General features: G+C 43.5%; 1 protein-coding gene across 2 annotated transcripts in view; it reads left to right on the top strand.

The window, feature by feature from the left end:
* The window catches only part of pdzrn3b (PDZ domain containing RING finger 3b), a 441,562-nt gene that overhangs the window by 197,733 nt on the left and 225,489 nt on the right, over nucleotides 1–18,340 (top strand). Inside the window, exon 1 of one of the 2 annotated variants that reach the window (XM_034167481.1) lies at nucleotides 1,422–1,493. The exons of the other annotated variant lie outside the window; for it this stretch is intronic. The gene's annotated coding sequence lies outside the window, so the exon portion shown is untranslated. Of the gene's footprint in view, nucleotides 1–1,421; nucleotides 1,494–18,340 lie in introns of those variants that run through there. 2 annotated transcript variants of the gene reach the window in all.

Raw genomic sequence — 18,340 nt, 5'->3', positions numbered from 1 at the left:
GGGCAAAGATGCAGCCAGAGGAGAAGACATCAACCATTCTGTTAGATGAAGATTCTGTTGGAAGATGAATGCGGATACGGTTTCCAGCCATGGTCCCTGGAGGGGGGTGTTTCTCCTGGGCCAGGTTTGTGTGGTCGCCGGGAGGCTTCCCGTGAGGGTGGGGTACTGTTGTATGGCTGGGGGGGGCCTGGCTGCCTTTTGTTTCTGTTTTCTGTCCTGTCTTTTGTTTTTCCTTCCAGGTGGCTTGCATTTGGGACTGAGTGGCTGTGTAGCTGAGTTTATCAGGACCTCACCCTGATCACCTGAGGCTGATCACCTGCGGCTCGTCAGGACTCACAGCTGTGGTGCATCTACAATGGATTGGAACATGGTGGCATTTAAGACTGGAGTACACAGTGTGTATTTGCCAGAGACTCGACCTTGTGACCAGACGGGTGAGATCGTCGTCTCGGGAGCCATCTCATCATCAGTGGATGCAGAGAACGTCCAGGTTTGATGCATGGTCTGTGAAAGAGGAGAGGGTGAGGTCTCACGCTCGTCAGCACACTTCCTGAGGTACGTTAGATTTTGTGACTAACATTTATACAGTCAGTAAATGTGGTGTCCCTCACACCTTATTATATTGAGCTGTATGTTGGTCGTTTAAATCAGCTTCCACTGCAGTGGAGTTTTGTGAACTGGATGTTCCATGCCTGCAGGGTGGAAGCTGATTAGTAATTAAGCCAGGAAGTGTTTGCTGTTTGTACACCTTTGAGCGTTCTCTCTGTGTGTTGAGTGTGGACTCACATAAGGATTCCTTCTTTCACAGACTCGGTTTGTCGCGGCCACCTGGGGGGTGTCGGCGGGGTCCTTGGGTCCGAATTGGTTCTGGCTCCGGACTGTTGGCGCTGCTGGGAGCGCACCGCAAAACCACCACGCCAGACCGCGCACTTTTATATTTTGCACATCACTGTTATGTTTATTAAACTCTGTTATCCTTTGTTCCGTGCTCTGCTTATTTTATACTGGGTCCTTCAAACGCTGGTCGGTTCTCCGGGCTGCGTCCGAAACATAACATGATAGTGAACAAAGCTGCCATGTTGGTGTCAGCAAAAATGTTTTTTTTGGACATGTTTTGCATTTAAACTCTTATTTTTTTGTTGTTGTTGTTTTTATTGTGAGTATCATCTGTACTCCTGTTCTCGTGAGGATCCTGTATGTTGGCTCGTGTCATGCTGAGATTGAACTGGGCTGAGGAATTTTACCCAGCATTCCCAGCAGCAGAGACCAGGCACTGTGTCACTAAACAGAACGTCTCGAGGAGCGCGCACAGCCAAATATGGACAACCAGTCGCATCTTTCTGCAGGAACAGAGTGAAGACAAACCAGCTGGTTGACAACTGACATGAAGCACTTTGAGCAGAACACTTAACATTCTCCGTTTCTGTCTTTTGCTTTTGTTCCCCTGCAGGTAAGAGAGATTTCCCCGTTAAAAAGCCTCTTTGATCTGCCATGTAAGTAAAGCACCACAATGTCAGCTTGTCTCTATTATTCGCTCCTTCATGGCACCCTGTCCCAGTGTGTGTGTGTGTGTGTGTGTGTGTGTGTGTGTGTGTGTGTGTGTGTGTGTGTGTGTGTGTGTGTGTGTGTGTGTGTGTGTGTGTGTGTGTGTGTGAGACGTGCGAGACGTGCGATATGTCCCTCAGGGTAGCTGGTGTTATGACAGGTTCGTGACTTCAGCGGCGTTAGAAGATAGTGTGTAAATTGTAATCTGCGAGCTCCTGTTCCTCGCCGTCTGTCGTGCTAATAATGCTGCACGCCAGTCAAAGTTGGTCGCTGATTACACGCACGAGGCAGTGGTATCTCTCCTTTTCTAGTCTGTGGTTGTCACAAAAGGAGTCATTTGGCCGTGGCAGTTTAATGGCTGGAGTACTGGCAGAATGATAATGGAGCTTTAGCCTGGATTGAGTGACTGCTTTGTATAATCCTTGGACTGGTGCTAAAGAACGATTTGTGTTGTGACGAGAATGTGACGAGTCCGAATGAAAGGCACCGGGGCAAACACACGAGTGGTGACACCTGATGTGAGAGTAGAGCTGAAACAACTAATCGAGTTAATCGATTAAAATCGATTATTAAAATAGTTGTCAACTAATTTAGTGATCGATTAGTTGCTAAATAACTTTGTTTTACCGCAAATGTTTCGTTTCTTCCATATAATCAGCCGAGCTTTGCTTTGAATCTTGAACCAATGAAGGAGTGCTTTGAGCTGCTGCTTCATTGGTTTCATTTGTTTTATTTCGCTTTATCTTAATTTTTCCCCCACTAAAACCCTAAAGAGCACATGTCTGTGAGGAATATTTACCTTTTTTATGTTAAACTGACCTGTTATGGTCTTCTGAAACAGTTGATAGATGGATTTTATGCTAACGCCGATGCTAATGCATTAGCATGTCTATGGCGTTTTCAATGTTAAAGTTAGCATTAAGCTGCTGGCATTTCAGCATGTTTGTGCATGTGTTTTCTGTATAGTAATTAATGGCTCAGCGTTTGTTGTCTTAAAAGAGTCAAATGTATTATAAATTATAATTTTTTTAATTTATTTTTCTTTATATATTAATAATAATAGCAACAATAATAATAGTAATAATAACTAATAATGCTACAATACAATTTTAGAGAAAGAGACATGAGTCACATGTGTCATTGTGAAATGACCACATAGTTTACAAGTTATACAGAGAATGTTGCACATATAATGAGTCAGGCTACAGTTTTTGATTTAGGTTTTATGGTTAACTGGTTATGCTAATTGCTTATTTGCAGCAACAAAAATACCGCTTTTTTTCACCATATATTTTATAACATTTATATGTTTCAATGTTGTTTCGTTGTTATGGCAACTCAGAACTTTGATAAAACAATGTCATTTGAAATAATTATTTTGTTCTTTATTATAAACTGTTTTATTCGTTATTATTTTATATTTCAACAGCCAAGGGAAATTTGACGATTTGTTGATTTTCAATTATTTTAAGTTTTCAAATAATATTCTGTTGTTAAATAAAGTGATGGAAGGAGAGAAAAATTGTTTCCCTGGCATATTTTTTTAAAATTCCCCGCTAATCCCATTAATCGATTAATCGTGTCGAAACCCCATCAGATTCATCGATGATCCAAATAATCATTTGCCCTATGTGAGAGCAGTGACACGTGCACAAAGGGGTCACAGTTTTGGAAAGCAGCAAATATATCACAATACATTCCATCAACATACTGTTTTCTTTTTTTCAAATTTAGGATTTAAATATGATTTGATTTGCAGAAGCCTTTAGGACTTCGGGTTACGTCCTGAAGAGGACACTGCAGGGACAAGAAAGAAACAACTGCAAGACAAAGACAACAACAGACGAATCCAACAATTTGGTGACGTCAGTGACTCGCAGGTTTGATGCAGTTAATGCACACAGGAAGGATGGTGTTTAATTGGGTGCATTTTAATTGCAGCTTCCAATTTGCCCATTTCAAAGTGGAAAGTTAAAGGCAAATCCACAGACAGCCCAGAGACACAGATTTTTTTTATTTTTATGTACATCTTATAGCTGTGAAGAAACAGCTACACATGGCATTTTATTGTCATAATGCAGGGTTTTTTCGTACATAAATTGCATTGAATAAAAGTAAGATGAGTAGTAAACAACTGACCGTGCTTTGGAAAATACGTACAGGTTATTGTTGTTGGATTTGATTGCTTAAATCTGATGCAGTTGATCGTGGCACTTTGTTGGAATGTAAAATGTGTCTGGTGTTTCTGGTGCAGTGCTTTTGTGGCTGTTCAGTCACAATATTTTTTATCAGTTGAAACCTCTGCGGTTAAGCATGGCATCCCAAGGGATCTTTCTTGGCCTGCTGCTGTTTTCTTTGCATGTGGCACTTTTATGCAGCTTTCTGGTTTATTTTGTTTGGTATGCTGATGACTTGCAATTATACATGCCAGTTTTTGCAATAATGTGCCCAGTATTGCTATGTTCGTAGGCCTGTGTGGCTGTTGTGCAGAGCTTCACAGCATGTAGTTTCCTGCTTCTGAACTCTGATAAGACACAGATGATGATCATTTGACTGGCCAGGCTGAGACACCTGTTTGATTATTTCACAGTATCTCTCTGATTCAGCACAATAATACAGACAAAAAAAATCTTGGTTTGATCTTGGATAAGACTCTTTCTTTTGATGTTCATATCAAGGAAGTGGCCAGGGTTGCTGTTTTCATCTTATGCAACATTGCAAAGATCAGACCATGGTTTTGTGTCATCCATAATTGATTATTGGAATGTTTTGTTTTTTGGGTTCCAAACATCTTCAAATGATTCAGACAAGTATTAGAAAATTAGATTATATCATGCATGTGTTACAGTTTCTTCATTGGTTACGCCTCTCGCCCAATGACTACTAAGGTAGGTTCCAGCCCCACGTGACCCTTAAGTGGAATGAGCTGGTTTACAAAATTGATGGAACTTTGTTGAGTTGCTAGATGCTGAGTGGGGGCTCGCCCTTACTGAATCCTTACGTATGTGTGCTACTATCACAAAGAGCTCATTTGTTGTGTGTCCCTAAGATTAAGAAGCAAACGGCGGGTGGTAGAGCTTTCTCATATCGTGCACCGACTGTGTGGAACATTTTGTCAGTTTCACGTCAGACTTGAAAATTTACTTTTCTCTGTCATCTCTGAGGATTTGGATTTATGGTCTCTAAATTTTTGCCCTTTGAATTACAAAGATGTAAAAGAAAGGATTTTGACCTTGTGGTCTTGGATTTGCCCACATTTTGAATGCTTGGTCATTTTCCTTGGCCAGATTCTAACCATGTATTGCTCCTGATTGTTGACATCATCACAGTTCTGTCTATAATCTTAATAATAATCTCTGCCCAGACCCTTTCTTGAGTAGAAACAGCTGTGTCACCCGGAGACCGAACTGAGGATGTATTTTGGTTCCTTGGTTAAGTAGAACATTTTAACTTAGTTCTCCAGTGGTCCAGCCAACCCAACTGTTGGGACTGAGGAACCGAGCATCTTGTACAGTCTCACATTCAACCTCATTTCCCGTCCAAACCTTCCTCCACTTTTGCCAAACCACACATCCTTAAATGTTGATAGTTTTGCTGGCAAACTCCTATTCTGCCAAACACACAACTGCACAGTCACAACCTCAGATATGGATCATATTCAACCACTTGGCTGCGAACTGCATTTGGGTTTTAAAGCCTGAGGTACTCCTCAGTATTTTTAAACACTCATGATCGCATTTGCTCACTGTAATCTGAAATTAATATTTTTCTGAAAGCTCAAACACAAACGGGGAGTGTTAAATCGACAGAATCTGCACAGTGGTGTAAAACTCGGGCCGTTTATGCGGTTTTGGGTGTTGGCAGGCAGGCTGAAAGCTGAAAGACACCCGTGGATAAGTTGAACTGGAGGGTACAAAAAGACCCAGCAGCCTTGATGACTCATTAGAGGTGCTTTTCCACCGTGGAGAACAAATAATGAGTACTGGACTGTAAATTAAGTTTATTTCTGGAGGACTTTTCACAAATGTGCTTTGCTGTTGTTAGGAAACATGAATATGGTGAAAATATAAACGTAAAACAAATAAAAAGCAATAACTTAACAGTCCCGAGATGGAACACACATAAAACCAGAAAGTTATAAGAATAAACTGCGACAATACCTGACACGATAAAAGTGTCCATAAGGGACCGTGTCTGACCAAAGGAACTGAGATTGTGGGCACAGATACAGACCAGGGCCCATATCCATGAAGCATCTCAAGTCCTCTCAAAGAGCTCCTAACTTCATCTAAAAATTCCTGGCAAAAAATCCTAACCCAAGAGTGATCCAGGAGGTGTCTGAGAGCAACTCTGAGCAAGGAGTGGACAGAAATGTCTGTCTTTGTGAGGAGGCGGGGTTGACCCCGTTGCAAGGTAAGATGCAGTCTTCTAAGAGCTGTGATTGGTTGTTACAAAAAGGTAAAGAGGAGAAGAAAAAAACAATTGCGCTCCACGTTCCTACTTATGAATGGAGAGTAAAATCAACCAATCATATAACCTGAACTGTATAAAGAAATGTTTAATCGTGAAAATAATTTAATGACATGATGATGAAACTCATCAAAATTAAATGAATTGTTACACAGCTTCTAAATGTTTGAACGTACCTCATTCACATGCTGATTATTATATTGATTAGCTTATTGTTAAGTTTACTCTCCATGCCGGTGAGTTTACTACTTAATGTCCGTGATATTAGAGGTGGACTCAGACTCAGCTGTCAGCAGGTCCTGTGATTGCTGGCATCCTTATAAAAAGCAGTTTGATTTGGCAGAATGTCCAAAACAAACAATGAAACGCATAAAAATAGAACCAGGAAGCCCAACGGGACTGAAGAGCAGTGCCTGCTGTTGGCACAACTCATGGAGGAGAATAAAGGCGTTTTAAGAGTGAATTTTTAGTTTTTATTTGCACATTTTTATTGTGAAATATTTTGTTTTTAGTGTTAATTTATACATGCTTGTACAGAGAGAGTCCAGTTCAAGCTGCAGTCAAATTCCTTGTATTCTTTGGAGATACTTGGTGACTAAAGGCTATTCTGATTCTGACTCTGAATTGGGCCATGGTGTTGCCATCCGAACGGTCCCCCTAAAAATTGTTCCCCCTTGATGACGGGGTTCATGACGCGGTTCACGAATTAACACCTCATTTCTGCTTCAAACTGCACTCCAATCATCATCTATCTCAGTGACAGACATCTGAAGCTTTTGTACAACAATCATTTCCACATAAATTCAGCATTATTTCATCATAAAAGGCGGCGGAAGCGATCAGAGCGCCACGGCTAAATGAGCTGCTAGCTGATGCGTTCACTGTGCATCAGACAGTTCAAAGTGCCATGGAATTTCGCCTTGTTTCTGCTTAAAACGGCTTTGTTTCTGCTTAAAACTGACTTTAGACTGATTTAAGAGGTTTTACCTTTATAATCTGATGGTTAATAATACCATTAATCCATTTGATTGCTTTGGGTGAAGAGACTCCGTCTCAGACGTGCTGCTGTGGTCTGAAATGACGCATGCGCAGATGCAAAAGGCGGATCGATTTTTAGGGGCGGACCTTTCGGTCTGCGACACAGGGATCACAGCACAAGGGAAGAGGCAGCGCATTGCCCAACAAATCCACGTGTTGTTCCCTCTGCTTGTGCGCACAAGCGAAGACTGTGTGCAAACAGGTGAGTGTGAGGCTTTGGCTGCTGACATCACTTACTCTGATATTAATAATTGTATGAATGTTGTGATGATCTTCATCTCTGGTGTTATTGCGTTACTATTCTGCGTGGGAAAAGTAAGCTCATTCCTGATGATGTCAACCACAAACATTATCCCTGCACCATCGAGCTGGTAGCGTGTTGCTGACTCACTGCCGTTCAATGTACGGACAATGTCTCGCCTTCCTCTCTGTCTTTCTGCCATCTTCTCTGTTTAAGACACTCGTAGGCTTCTTAAAAGTCCTTCTCCCTCTTCTTAACAGTTAGGCACTCGAGGAGCTCTCTTCAGGCCTATGGTGCTTTGTGAATAACTTTTATCTAACCAATGGAAAATCCTAAGAAATGTCTAAGAATTCAAGGAATTCTAAGATTTTTCTTAGAATAACGTCACTATGAGCTACTTTGAGTCTTAGGATGCGTCGTGGATACGGTCCCTCACTCTCAAACAGGACACAGATGGATGGTTGGTCCCTGGATGGTTTCCCTGCAGACATTTTGCCAATGTGCCCGCTGGTTTAATCCATGTATTTGATTTTGTCTATGTTTTCAGTCTTTGGTGGATCAGTTACAAGTGGAACGGATGTGGAAGTATCTTGTCCATCACATATTGTTTTCTTAGTCCTTTGGACCAAGGTCTACAGGCCTAATAGTTTAGTTTAGTTTTCCTGAAATTTGGTACAGACAATTCTCGGAGGACTGTCTGCTAAGTTGGACTCTCTCATTGACTCTAATTTATTGCAAAAACAAAGAGCAACAGTAACTTTTTTCTGATTGTGTATAAAGATTCTTTGTGTTGCTGTCTAGAAACAAAACAAAAAAATGTCAGTGTTCTTGATTCATTCAATCATTCTAACCCCCCCGGGGCACCCAAAAGGCCCATAATTACATTTGGCACAGTTGTCAATTTATTGCTGAAAAACTGCTAACTCACTCTTTTCTATACATCTGCACATAGATTCCTTGAAGAAAACATATTTATTGACTTTTATTGGCCAAAAAAAAAAATGACATTTTGATATTTATTGCAGAAAAACTGGTCAGCAAGTTTTTTTTCCTTGATTCTGGTTGAATCATTGTCTCCTTTCACAGAGATTTTAATAAACCTTGAATTATTAATGGCACTTTTTGGACGGAATTACTCTTTCATTGTCCAAAGGACTTCGGGGTCTCTTTTATTAGTTTTGAAGTGTATTTTCTTCAGAAAATGCAGGAACATCCACCATTGTGTGACATCACATTCCCAAGATGCTTTTGGACACCCCGCAGTACGCAAATTTAAAATTCCATTAAAAACTGACTTTGGCATTGAGTAATTTCAAAGCTACAGTTTATTGTTTACATGTTCATTCCAACCTGGTCTCACGGCAAGTCGTGATTCAGCAGCATGAAATATACATTCATCTACTGGTTCCTGATATTGTGACGAAAAGCGCCTAATTTTCGTCACGGCAGCACAAATTCATTCTAATTCATTTCGTGGTGGCTGCACAAAGTTAAATGTGAAGCGTAGGGGTCGGGGTGGTTATGGTTAGGGTTAGGGTTGGGGGTAGGAGTAGGGGTAGTGTCGCGGCTCGTCTTTTTGGTCTTCTCAGGATGTCGTCTTTTAGATAACACAAACTAATTGCAAGTGATATGCTAGAAAGAGGACACAACACTTTAGAATAATTCAGCCTTAAGCAAGATAAAATGCACAGAAGTTTTTAAGTTTATTTAAGCCTTCGACACAAAGCTTAGACAAACTGAGTCCTCTAGAGAGACTGAATATGACAACCGCGCTCGTCTATTTATTGGAGACCCGCGGGCATCGCTCCTCCTTCGACTTTTTTATTTATTTCATTCCCAAGACATGGTTTTCTATTGGAAGCGTCCTCTAGTGAACCCTAAGCAGGTGTTAGGCCATTATTTCAATGTGACAAATGCTCCCATTAAACATGAAGGATTTACAACTGATTTTTTTAAAAGACCTTCAGCCACAGGTGCAGCTGGCCTGAGGCCCCCTCCGCACGTGGCCTCAGCCACACGTGCAGCTGGCCTGAGGCCCCCGCACGTGGCCTGCGGGAAAGCACCTAAAAGGCCTTGGAAAGCCCCTGACAGACTAATGACTAATAGAGCCCTTTTTTGGGTTGAACACCTGCTAGTTCAACCAGAGGACATACAGTTCGGATCAGGACACTTGATAGTTCATCACAGTTCAAATATGGACCTAAAAATTCTTCTACAGTCCCTCCTCTGGGACTCGAAAGAGTCCCATTACATCAACTATACTCTTGGGTTGTTTACTGACAAGACATCCTCATTTGTGCATCGCAATAAAAAAGAAAAACACAGCACTCGACTTACTGATAACTCTGGTGCGGATATGAATATCAGTGATACTTCACACGGTAAATATATTGCACTGCAGGTGAACCTACATACTAAGGCACAAGGTGAGCAATTAGCTGGATTATATCAACACAAGGTGACATTCAAACATTGAGTTTTGGTGTAATTGAAGGCACTTAAAATGGCCACATAAAACAAGTTACAGCAACTTCTTAATCATGGCAAAGGCTTTACATTGACATCAGTGCAACCAATCATCTTCTGGCATCTATTGACTCACTCAACCAGAGGCTCCAACCCATTATACTTGGTTCTACATATTATTTTGTTAAAGCATCACACATTTATTATTTAAATGCATCAAATAACCCCTACGTTACCACTATTTAGTCAACCAATCAAGAAACTATTCTAAGGTTAGCGCAGCTATGTCTAGTTAAATGATAAACACAATAAATGGTTTCCCTTCATGTCCGTCCTTAAGTCATTTGCCTTAGTCAATCATATAATGGTTTTCATTATAGGCCATTTCTCAACATTCTCCACTTTGTTTTTCTTCTTTTTCAGCTTGTTTTCTAATGCCCTTTTTGGCCAGATGCCAAATTTAGGCAATGCATGTCTCTTGAGGCATGCTATAATTTAAGAAAAAGGGGTCGCTATGGTGCATCTTTACTACTAAATCTACAAACACGCCGTGTAAGGGTCCCCTTTTTATAACTTTGCAATGTGATATCTATGTGTATGCATTTAGCTTTATCTGTGTTACGCAGATGATGGTAAGGACAGACATTTACCCAACCTTCGTTACTAACATATATCCTTCTTTGTTTTTATTTACACTCAGATTTCTGAAACCAGTCCGCAATTCAAACTCAAGAACCAAGATCATAGTCCGTGTTCAGTGCCATTACGTCAGTCCGCGCTCCTCAGCATTTACTCAGCATCTGAAGTTTTGGGAGAAGTTGGGGAACATGGGGAGGTTGGCCTTTCAGGGGTAGTGGGGGAAGGATCAGGAATTCTGGCTTTCAGACAGTCGTGCAGTTCTCTGATGGATCTTTCCAGCTCCTTGTGCTGCTTGGCCAGGTTGTACAGGGCCCCCAGAGAATTCTTGCCCACATTCAGGGTGGTGGTGGCCAGCACTAGCTGTTCCCTTTCCATATGCTCCATCATGCAGGCTAGCATGTCCATACTAGACTGAAGACCACACAGTTGAGTATGGAGGCCCTCCTGAACACAAGAGATGTTGGCATTGTCACGGTGTATCCTGAACAGGTATGCAGCTGTCTGACTTAGTTGTGGCATGATTTCCTCAAATAGCTCATGGGGAATGTGATTTGTGAGGGGCAGGAGCTGCTCCAAGGTTTTTGGAACAGACTCTTGTGGAAGACGAAGCTCTCGAACCAAGATTGCCATGTCCTGTGGGGTGACCATGACCAGATTAAGGTTGTGCAGTCCAGGGGACAGGAAGTACAAGGGGGAAGGCATTTCGTGTGTGGGGGGAGTATTGTTGATGTCGCACAGGCAAGTGGGTGGGACACTCTGGACATTTAGCAGCCTGTACAAAGCTCCCCTCTGTCCTGGTGGTGAGTTCGGCTAAGGTCTACCCCTGCTGATCCTCCTCCAGAGGTACTGGGCTGATCAGAATATCTCTCCTGCCTTGGGGGTGGAAAGCTGGGGACAGGTCCTAGCAGTGAATTGGGTCTAGGATGCACTCGGGCAGTTGCTGCATATGGCCGACCTTGGCTGCCTCCCCTGGAGGGTATCGTTGCCACTGGCACATGTGACTGTCTCCATGGCATCTGCGGAAGGGGTGTGTTCCTGAGTCCAAAGGGTCCTTCAGGTGATGGTGGAGTCCTCGGGCCGACTCTTGCTGCAGGCAGATTCTGTGAAGCCGTCATCGCCAGGTGCTGGAACGATGAAGATCCTTCTGTTGCCAACTGGTTTAGCTGCTGGATGGATGGCGGCTGTTGCGACCAATCATATCTCGACCATCCCTCCTGTATATCCTCTTCTCCAAACAGTTCTGAGAGTCCAATCAGACTTGATAGAGGCAGATCAGGCATAGGTCCCTGATCAGAGGAGTCTGGTCTCTCAGCCATACTCCTGTGTCCTAGTAATATACATATACGTTCATTATTACAGCTCCATATCATTCTTTCAGATATTGTCTATCCTATCCCTCATTTTTGTGGGTGCATGTGTGTGAATGTAAATGTGCGTGCATGTCTTCTTCCTCGTCTACAATATCACCAAGCACGGTCCATCCCAGTCCTCCCTATCTGGGGTGTACGCCACAATATTAGGGAGCTGGGGGCTGTCGGGGAGGATAATTGGTATTTCATCCATTTCCATATATTCTGGTTCTCTGTCTGTTTCGTTTGTGCTTTCTTCTAGGGCTCGGATGGCTAACAGTGGGAGCTGTCCTACTGTGGATGAAAGCAATTTATTGACCAGAAATTTTATCAAGGGAATACCACAACATATTACCAGCAAGACCGCCACCCCTGTTAGTGCCAAGATTACACCTATCTGGTATAACCAGTCTTTCCATGATATCCACCCTCTCCTTAGAGTCCCAAACAGTGAAAACAGTGGGCCAATATTCATTCCATTCCCTACAATGTATCCAGAATCGTCAGTTTCATTTCTCCCTCCTATGGAGTTACTTAACAGTTCCTGTTGCATCTCCTCAAGTGTGATTAAGAGCTCTGTCAAATTTCCGTCTTCCCCTGTACGCATGGGAATAGCTGTGCAACATTCGGTGGCTTTGATCATAATACAAACTCCTTGTTCATCAGCCATCATCATCTCGATAGCTAATCTATTTTGCATTGTCATTAGCGAGGTGGCGTGCAGTTGTTCGGTTAAGGCTCCTACAGCTGCCAATGTCCAGTTCAGGTATCTTTGCTGATTATACCACAAGTAATTAATCCACTGCACCTCCTGGAACCTAGAACGGATTTTTGGAGTAACCCCGAACAGAGCCAATGCCCATCCCCATTTATCCGCATCTTCATCTGCTTTAACTCTGCTACTGTCTATGGCTTCTAACTGTCGGGGTATCCCTTCTGGTATCCCGTTTCTTACTGTGATGTTGTAGTCTGTTTTAAACGTCATTATTCCTCTTTTCTTACGAAGTTTCTGTGGCATGGGTTGTATTGAATTTGGCATTTCAATTACTGTTATTGCTCCTGTGAGCATCACAGGAGCACAAAGGCCTTTCCAATTCGGGGACAGCGATGACAGGAGTTTCCTTCTTTGTCCGCATGTCCAAAAGATGTCAGCTAAGGGTACCGTTCCCTTAGCTAAATTTGGAGTAGATACCCATGAAGCATGGGTGAGATTCAGTCCAATTACAGACCCCCCTGTGGCCGGTACTATTTGTTCACACTGTATGCCTGCTGCTGGCAGGGTGTGACAGACGGTAATGTTCCATGCTGTTTTGGCCGGTTTGTATTCTTGCTGCTTTTGCATACACTGTATGTGGTGTTTTGGCTGGGTCGTCCCTACCTGCCAATCGCTTATGTATTGTGCTACTAAGCCTTTAGCTATACAGAATGGGTGTATCATCCCTTTCTCTATTTTAATCATAGGTGGAACGGTTCCTTCTGTACTTAGGGGCACTGGACAAAGTTTACTGTCGGCAGCATATTTTTCATCACCTACTGCCATTTTCATAACACATTGTGTATAGCATTCTGCTTGGTCTGGGTTATGTTGGGGGCTCCTATAACAGTTGTTGATATCAGGTAGGGGTTTAGCCTGAGGTATCACACCTTTCCGGTGACAGGCTATGCAAGGCTTTTCACTGATCTGCCTAGCCGAAAATTTCAACCATTGGTAAAATAAATTGGTCTTCAACCCTTGTGTGCGGGCTAGGTCTGTACTGGGATCCCATCTCCCTAAGTGACTGCTTGTTTCTAGGCTTCTAATTGTCCTCTTTTTCCTTGGTTTGATTTTTACCCATTTTGTGGCTTCATGTACTGTAACAGTTACGTCTTGCTTGGTTTCCCTGCATCCTCTTTATCACAAATTACCTCTATGTTGAGTGTTCCCTCCTCTTCACATTTGATGCTAATGGCTTCGCCTAATATGTAATCCCCCAGCTTTCCCTGTATTCCTATGTTCTTGTAGGCTTTTGATTTAATGTATACCAAATTATATGTTTTTCCTGTGTTTAGAATGCCTTGTTTAGCTGCTATTGCGGCCATGGCCACGGCACAGTCCGTTGTATGTTTTGGATGTCTATTTTCTCCCATACTGACCACCAGTAGTATTGTCAATCCCTTGAATAATTCCTTAATCATTGCTCTGATGACTGTTGAGATGTGCTACTAGATGTGCTACTAAGTGAGCCGTCACTAGATGAGCTGTCACTAGGGATGTGTGGTGTATCTGTGCTTTGTCTGGGTTGTACTTCCTGCGGTTCTTCTGTCGGTAAATCTACTGAGTTGCTGTCCGAGTCTGATGTCTCCTATGGCCTGTCTATCTGTCGGTCTGTATTTCTGTCTGTCTGTTGGCCTGCGTCTCCAGTTGTCTCTGAGTCTGCATCTGAGTCTGAAGCTGTGCGTCGTCTTTGTTCAATCAGTCTCTGTGAGCGCCTTGGCCAGTGTTCGCCTGGCTGCAGGGAGGCGTGGCCTTCCCTCGGTGCTTCTTCTGGCTGCAGGGAGGCGTGGCCGTCCCTCGGTGCTGCTGTAGGGTCTCTGGCTTCTCCTGCTTCCCCCCTTGGCCCGGCGGCTCTGCCAAGACGAGCTTGCCGAGGCCGCAGGGGCGCTGGGCCACCAACCCTACAGCAGTGGTTTAAATGAAACCAAGTGTCCTTACCGTCTACTTTGACTGCTGTACGTGAGGCAAGAATAACTTTGAAAGGACCTTCTCGGCGGGGCCTGTCCCACTTCTTTTTGAACACCTTGACGTAAACCAGATCACCAGGCTGGATGCTCTGATTTTCAAGTGGAATCTCTGCTTCTCTGTCTTCTGTAGCACCTTTGACCTGCAAAAAGATAGTTTTGTGTATTTGGGTTAACTGTCTCAGATAATTATGCCATTCGTCTTGTAGCTGCTCCAGCGATGGTCCTTCGTAGGGTCCTCTCAGGTATGGAATAGGCATCGGCCGACCTGTAAGAGCTTCAAATGGTGTCAAATGGGTTAGTCGGTTAGTTTGTGAGCGCATTGACAATAAAGCAAGCGGCAATGCATCCAGCCAGGTTAGTTTGCCATTGCTGTCTGCTATGATTTTTGCTAGTTTGTTCTTTAAAATGCCATAGCCCGTTCCACCGCCCCATTTGATTGGGGGTGATAAACACATCCAAACTTCTGTTTGATACCCAATTGTTTGAATGTTTCTTGTGTAACCTTGGCTACAAAAGCCCTACCGTTGTCAGATGAGATAGTATCTGGAATGCCAAATCTTGGAAAGACATCTCGGCACAAGAATTTGGCTACCGTTTTATGGTCTTGATTTGCAGAGGCTACTGCCTCAATCCATCGGCTGAATCTGCATATCACTACCAAAACATATCTCATTCGTTTAAGCTGCATTGCTTGTTTGCCCCACTGCTCTAATCATGGCACGCAAAGGTGCAGTTCTTATAGCATAATCACAAATCCACGGCCGACTGTACCCTGCCATCCCAAGGAATGAAAGCATCTGTCCCACTGTTTGGGGTTTGGGAGCCTTGATTATAGCCTCCACTTGGCTTGGGGCTATACATCGCGTGGTCCCACACAACTGTCTTCCCAAGTATTCTACTTGTTGTTTGCAGAACTGCAATTTGTCCTTACTTACTTTATGACCTCCATCTGCCAATGCATGCAATACAATTAATGAATCTTTTTCACACTGTTCTTGAGTCTCTGATGCAATAAGGAGATCATCCATATATTGCACCAATGTACTGGGTATGTCAAGGTGTTGTAAATCTTCAGCCAGGACTTTGTTAAAGATGGCTGGGGACAGGTTCAGTCCCTGAGGTAGCCGTGTATACGTTAGCTGTTGTCCCAGAAATGTGAATGCAAACAAATGATGTGAGTCTGGGTGCACAGGCACACTGAAATAGGCTGAACACAGATCGATTACTGTGTACCATTTTGCTCCAGCAGGGATGCTTGATAGTATAGTATGCGGATCAGGTACTATAGGTGCATCCATTTCTATTATTGCATTGATAGGACGCAGATCATGTACCAGCCGATACTCTTTGGTATTGTTTTTAGGGATAGGATAGATAGGAGTATTGCATGGGCTTGCAGTTTTTTATTAAAACTCCAGCTGCCATTAGTCCCTTAATTACTGGTTTTATGCCTTCAATAGCCTGAGGTTTTAATGGATACTGCCTTTGGTGAGGCAGTTTTGCTCCCGGTTTTACTTTTATTTTTACTGGTAAGGCTGTTTTTACTAGTCCTACATCCGTTTTGCTTTTGGACCACACCACTGGTGGTATTTGCTCTAACAATTTCTCTTGTTGGGCCGATAACACCATCTGTCCCTCTGGTCTAGGATTGAGCTCCACTTTTTGAGCTATAGCCTCATCATTTACTTTTAAATTAATTCGTATAAACTGCTGGTCTTTTGACAGATGTACTTGTGGACTTTCCATGTTTTGCCATTCTTCAACTTCTGAGGCTGTCTTTACCATTGGACCTAGGTCATGGGATTCATACTTTTCTGAGACTAAAAGGGTCACATGAGGAATGGCATTCGGCACTTGATACCATTGTTGTTCAGCTGAAGTTAGCTTGACAGAAGCTGCGGCCCCTTGGGGGCCTAAATAAATTTCTGTGGTGGTTATGTGAAACAGCCGTTGATTCATCAATGCATCCCAGCAGCATGCATAGTCAGTTTGTTCTTGTTTGGCATCGAACATCAGGGTGACATGTAAAGGTAAACTAGGTGTATATACTGCTTCATAGTGTTGTTCGGCCCAGGGCTTCCATTTTTCCCATTGCAGTTGAAGATTTGAATTTTCTGGTTGTAACTTCAGCCAGTATACCATGGGTTGCACAGGTCGGACCTTGTTTTCCATGTCCATAAGCACCATAATGTTGGCGAGTGCTTCGTCGGGAAAGTGTATTTGCAGTCCTTGATGGGTACACACTATCTGGGTTTGTAGCTTACATAAAATGTCTCTTCCCAGCAAATTCACAGGTGTATTTTGTGAGTATAACAGGGGTGCTTCAATTGTTTTTCCTGCAATCGTTACAGGAAGTGGGCGTGTAAACGGTATTATTTGAGTCTTCCCAGAGAAGCCGATGGTCTTAATTACAGACCCAGAGAGGGGGAGATGAGCGCCCATTTTCCCTATGCAAGAGTATGTTGCCCCTGTATCCACCATGAAAGGGAAATCTCTGTTTTGTATATTAACAGTGACGGTTGGCTCTTCCTTAGGTATCATCGAAATAGCCAATGCCACCGTTTCCCCCTCTGTCTTCTCTAGGCCCCCCTATTGCCAATAGGCAGAGGGTCCAACCCAAGGTCGGGCCGGACAATTTCTCATTCGATGTCCAGGTTGTCCACAGCTCCAACACTCATTAGAGGGTTGATCCCCTATTGGGGGTGTTGGTCCCATAGGCGGTCCCGCTTGACTGTTCCTGGGAGCTGAGTTTTGGAATCTGTTTCCAAATGAAGGTTGGCGAGATCCTCTTCGCCACCCTCCTCTTTGACCTTGAAAGTTCCGTGACTCTCCTCTCCACCCATGACTGTAGGTGGGTCCATTTCCGGGTGTGCCAGTGCTATGGTAGTGATAGTGATGCTCCACTGGTGCTGAGACTTCTCCTGCAGCAGTGCTCCCTGCTGCTCCTTGGGGGCTCTGTGTGGCTGTTACCACAGGTGCCTGTATGGTGGCAGCAGTGTTTGCCGTAGGGCCTAGGCTTGCTGACTCAGAAGGAACAGGGGTCATCATTGGTGCCTGGGTCTTTGTTTTTTCTTTCTTGACTTTGGTTAGCTCTCCCAACTGCATCTGCACCAATTTTTTCATCAGGGATTTTGCTGCATCTTCTTCTTTTTGTTTTTCTTTCTTGTAGATTTCAAGATGGTGACAAATATGCTCAGAGTATAAAGCCCAATTCATTTTTGATAGTCCCACGACTCCATCTAGGGCTTTCTGAACCTCATCTGGTAGAGCCTTTTTTACAGTTATTTTAAACAGGATTTCTGTTGCTGGAGAATGGTTCCATGCATTTCCTGTTTCCTCCGCCCATCTCTTCTGGAATCGGTGCAGGAACTTCTTTGGGCACTCTTCAGGTGTCCACTCCTCATCATCCAATTTAGAGGGATCCAAGACCTCAGGGTACTTTCTTCTCAGTCCTTCCCACATGGAGTTTCTATAGCGATTAAAGGGGACTTCATCATGTTGATTAGTGCCCATCATTTGTGTTAGTCCAACCTTTCCTGCTAATTCTTCAGTGTCATGTTTTCCCATGACATGCATTAGCAAGGCTTTTATGTCACCTAAAGACAAGGTTACCCCTGCAGTGCCTTCTTCTAAGGCAGTTATCCATCTCCCAGCTCCTTGGGTGATGTCTGGCAGCCTGTTGGCCAGCCCCACCATGTCTGTCCAGCTCCATGGGGTATACACATGATGACCATTTCTAACCACCAATGGGCATATGAGGTCTTCGTCCTCCTCTTCTTCTGTGCGGACTCCATACTGTCTTCCAGATCGAGTGCGACTGACTGGCTCCAGGCAGTCCATCCAGTCGGTTATATTCTGTTCTAAAGCCGCT

The sequence above is a fragment of the Thalassophryne amazonica genome, chromosome 3, assembly GCF_902500255.1.
Source record: "Thalassophryne amazonica chromosome 3, fThaAma1.1, whole genome shotgun sequence".
NCBI classification, from domain to species: Eukaryota; Metazoa; Chordata; class Actinopteri; order Batrachoidiformes; family Batrachoididae; genus Thalassophryne; species Thalassophryne amazonica.
The sequence above is the reverse complement of the archived record's forward strand: the minus strand, read 5'-3'. Positions and strand labels throughout refer to the sequence as shown.